The sequence below is a fragment of the Octodon degus genome, unplaced genomic scaffold, assembly GCF_000260255.1.
Source record: "Octodon degus isolate 3935 unplaced genomic scaffold, OctDeg1.0 scaffold00013, whole genome shotgun sequence".
NCBI classification, from domain to species: Eukaryota; Metazoa; Chordata; class Mammalia; order Rodentia; family Octodontidae; genus Octodon; species Octodon degus.
The window spans coordinates 21969695-21974555 of record NW_004524589.1 but is presented as its reverse complement, the minus strand read 5'-3'; the positions used below and the strand labels follow the sequence as shown (position 1 = coordinate 21974555).

Genomic DNA, 4861 nt, shown 5'->3' with positions numbered 1-4861 from the left:
TAGGGAGATAGCTCAGTAGAATAGGTGGTTGCCTGGCAAGTGCAAGGGCCTGAGTTCAATCCCCGGTTAAAAAAAAAAAAAAAAAAAAAAAAAAAGTGAGAGATATTTTCAGGGAAGCAAACAGTCAAATTTAAGTTGCAAATACTCTTTCCAAGGAAACTAGAAGCTAACTGCTGAAAAATAAAGTAATAAAGCCAGAGAGAAGAAGAAAATATTCAGAAAACAGTAGATTAAATGCAGGAGGGTGATGAAAGAAAGTCCCAGAAAGGCAACTATGCATCAAAAACTTGATTGGGAGTGAGTGAGCGAATGAGAAAGGAGGAGGGCACTCCTGGCAAAGGCACTGTGGCCGCCTTTGTCCTCCACTTCTCTAAGCTGCACAGACCTCGGCGTCCTGTCTGATCCCACTTGTTTGTGGTGTAGAGATTGGTGTGTCCATTTAATACAAGAAAATGGAAACTGAACAGCCAGAGAAAACCTTCCCTGACACTGAAACCAATGGTGAATTTGGTAAATGTCCTGCAGAAGATATAGAAAAGGAGCAAGCATTTAAAAGATCTAGAAACACCGATGAGATGATTGAATTATGAGTACTGCTTCAGAGCAAGAACGTTGGGGCAGTGATTGGAAAAAGAGGCAAGAACATTAAGGCTGTCCATGCAGAGTACAAGGCCAGGGTTTCATTCCCAGACAGCAGTGGCCCCGAGCACATATTGAATATCAGTGCTGATTTTGAAACAACTGGAGAAATTCTGAAGAAAATCATCCCTACCTTGGAAGAGGGCCTGCAGTTGCCGTTACCCACTGCAACCAACAAGCTCCCACTCGAATCTGATACTATGGGATGCTTAAATTACCAACACTGTAAAGGAAGCGACTTTGATTGTGAGTTGAGACTGTTAATTCACCAAAGTCTGACAGAAGGAATTATTGGGTTCAAAGGTGCTAAAATCAAAGTACTTCGAGAGAACACTCAGACAACAATCAAGCTTTTCCAAGATGCTGTCCTCATTCCACTGACAGAGTTTTTCTTATTGGAGGAAAGCCTGACAGGGTTGTAGAGTGCATAGAGATTATCCTTGATATTATATCTGAGTCTCCTATCAAAGGATGTGCACAGCCTTATGATCCCAACTTTTATGATGAAACTTATGATTATGGTAGTTTTACCAAGATGTTTGGTGACTGCCTTTGATGGCCTGTAGGATTTCCTATGTTGGGGAGAGATGGTTTTGACAGAATGCCTCCTGGTCGAGGTGGGCGCCCCATGCCTCCCTCTAGAAGAGATTATGATGATATCAGCCTTCGTTGGGGACCACCAACCCCTCCTCTTGGTTGAGGTGGCTGGGGTAGTAGCAGAGCTCAGAATCTTCCTCTTCCACCACCACCACCACCTAGAGGAGGAAATCTAATGGCCTATGATAGAAGAGGAAGACCTGGAAACTGCTATGATGGCATGGTTGGTTTCAGTGCTGATTAAAGTTGGGGCTCTGCAATAGATACATGGAGCCCATGAGAATGGCAGATGGCATATGAACCACAGGGTGGCTCTGGATATGGTTATTCCTATGCAGGGGGTTGTGGCTCATGCAGGGATCTTGGTGGGCCTATTATTACTACAAAAGTAACTATTCCCAAAGATTTGGCTGGATCTATTATTGGCAAAGGTGGGCAGTGGATTAAACAAATCCATCATGAATCAGGAGCTTCTATTGAAATTGATGAGCCCTTAGAAGGATCTGAAGACTGGATCATGACCATTACAGGAACATGGGACCAGGTACAGAATGCACAGTATTTGCTGCAGAACAGTGTGAAGCAGTGTGCAGATTTTGAAGGATTCTAATGAAAGATGTTTTTCTTTTTTGTAGTGTGAAGCAGTATTCTAGAAAACTTTTCTAAGACTAGTGAACAACTGAAGGAGTCCTGAATCTTTTTTTTAATCTGCTTCTGTTTAAAAAGCCAACATTCCTCTGCTTCATAGGTGTTCTGCATTTGAGGTACAGTGAAATCTTTGCTGTTCACCAGATGTAATGTTTTAGTTCCTTACAAACAGGTTTGAGGGGGAGGGCATGCAAAAACTAACATTGAAATTTTAAAGCAGCAGCAGAGTGAGTGGATTTTATTTTTTGTTCATTTTTGGTGGTTTAAAAAAATTCCCCCTCATGTAATTATTGTGAACACCTTGCTTTGTGTGGTCACTGTAAACATTTGAAGGGTGGGACAAGGAGGAAAGTGACAATAGTCCACGTGTCCCTGGCATCAGTTCAGAGCAGTGTGCAGAATGCAATGCTCTGTTGTAAGCAATGTTTTATGATTTTTAAAATAAATTTAGTGAATTTATTTTTGTAGTCATTTTTTTAAAAATAAAGACAGTCAATTTTCAAATGGTGGTTGAATTTCTCAATTCACCCCTAAACTAAACACTAAGTTTCCAACAGCTCCTCTGTTAGAAATAAATACAGTATATCTCTTAGATACAGGCAAAATATATTGGCAAATTCGGTTCTGGTGATTTCAGTCATTGCTTGGGAAGAAGTTCCATCATACATGTCATGCTTATAATAACCGGGAGGATTTTTGTTTCTGCAAATGCTTGCTTCTAGTTTTCTGTTAGTTGTAAAGAGCCAAAGTGGGCAGCAGTATTACAAATTGAAAAAAATTGTATAAGTATGTTCCAGAAGCCTAACTGGCACTGGGTTTTATTAAAATAATATTTGGTTATAGAAGCAAGTGATGGATGCTGAATCAAATCTGATTATTTTTTACTACATTTCTCACCTATAGACATTAAACTGTCAGCCTCCTAGTGTCTATTAGTCAAACTTTGTATAAATATACATATATTTTTTCCATTGCATACAAATTGCAAGAAAAAGATGTACCATTTCTACATAATCCAATATGCATAGATGTACCATGTATGATGGAGTATGTAGGAAATATTTGTGAACTATTCAAAAACAAGTTGAAAAAAGTTCCTGTGGATGTTTTATGTAGTATCCTGGCATTTTTATTGATAGTTTAAAAGTTTCATTCACAATAAAACTCCCATGATGCTAGATTTGATGTGTGCCCAGTTTGAAAAAAGGTTGGTTGACACCTGGAAAAATTGTTTAAACATTCCTCTTATAAGGAAATGCAGTAATCTTACATAAAATAACTGGATTGAGATAGAAGTATAGAGATTCCTGAGAGGGGGCTTCCAAGGAAAAGAACAGGCCCATAGTACAGGAGCAGGTATGTCGGTGTGCTTGCACAGAATCGAAAACCTATTTTAAAAAAAGAAGAATGAAGAGAAGAGAAGAGAAGGAAAAGATCATATATTGAAGAAGAGAGAAAGACAATGAGAAATTCCAGAAGAAACCTAGAACACTGTGAAATGTACCAAGCATTTGTATTATGTTTCTTCACAGTGGAAAATGCTTATGCAATCATACTGATCCCCTTATAATTTACCTAAAATGACTATCAACAGTTTGGTAGGGTGGTAAAAGAAAGCAGAAGATAGGCACAAAAAAAAATCCTTATCAGTTAGATCCTCAGAGTCAATAACTTATGTTACCTAAAATTAACAAATCGGAGGCCAGGGAGATGGCTCAGTGGACTAAGTGCTTCCCTGGCAAGTGCAAGGACCTGAGTTCAACTCTTGGTTCTGCAAAACAAACAAACAAACAAACAAACAAACAAACAACCCCCCCCAAATTAAAAAAAACTAAAATAAAAAAAATTAACAAATCATACTATGATGATCTAAGCCTAACATTTGGAAAGTAGAAGTAAATTGCAGAAAAAATTGCTTTTGGCCAGTACACATCAGTTTTAGAGAAGAACAGGGCAGAAAGTATTATTTTTCATTATAAACTTAGCACTATGTAATCTTTTATTCAACATATCTGTGAATAAAAAAATTTGATCAAATTAAAAAAAAAACCCATGGGGTTGGCATGATTTCCAAGTAGAAAGTTTTCATATGCATGAAATCAGTTGATTTAATTGAAGCATATAAAGGCATGTGTACATGTTTTCATATATGTATTTATGACTTTGACAAAAAATAGAAATATATAAACTAGGTTCTCAGAACAAGTCATATTAGAAAAACGAAGGTTAAAAAAAGAAGAAACAATATTTGCTTAAAGAACTTTACTTTTAAATTGCAAAAATTTAAAAGCAAGGCAAAGATTTAGAAAATTTAGAGAAGTGTTAGTCTTTTTTGGTAGGCTTTTGCTGAAATATATTTAGTTTCCTCTAACTGGTATTATGCACAAATTGTTCTTTGCACCATCTCAGAAGGCAGCAGACATCCATTGTTCTATGTAGAGAGTAGGATTAACTGTATCGTTCTAATTCTAGTCTCATTCACACTGAATGCAGTTGTTTTATGCAACCAAATTCATGCTATTGTTTTTCAAGGGTTTCAGAAAAAAATGTGAAGGCAGTGTACTCAGCTATTTGAACAAGTTCTTAAAAGGGGTTTAAGAAATGTTAAGAAATGTTTAGAGTCAGAGGCATGCACTTGATTTTTATCCATGTTTTCTCTTTTTATGGAAGCCAGAATTTGCAAGTGGGTTTTGTCTCCGAGAAGTTGTTTCCATACCAGTGTCTTCTACCATTTAGATTTCCTTTCACAAATAGATTAAAATTGCTTGGAAACAATTCCTTTCTCTATCATTTATTTAGTACATATATCTTTTAGATATTTACTGTGAAGTATGTTACCTCTGTTTTTATTTGAGGAAGTTGTGGGTACAAAAGTGATAGGAATTTACTAAAGTTCAACTAGAATTAATGGTGGAAATTTAAGCAGCAATTCTGAGACTTGTGCAACACTGTGTGACAAAAGAAAACTGTGTATCAG

The 4861-nt window shown here is 37.0% G+C and overlaps 1 pseudogene; it reads left to right on the top strand.

Moving 5' to 3' along the window:
* Positions 1-452: 452 nt before the first annotated feature.
* LOC101586183 lies at positions 453-1846 on the top strand (annotated as a pseudogene).
* The last annotated feature ends 3015 nt before the right edge of the window (positions 1847-4861 follow it).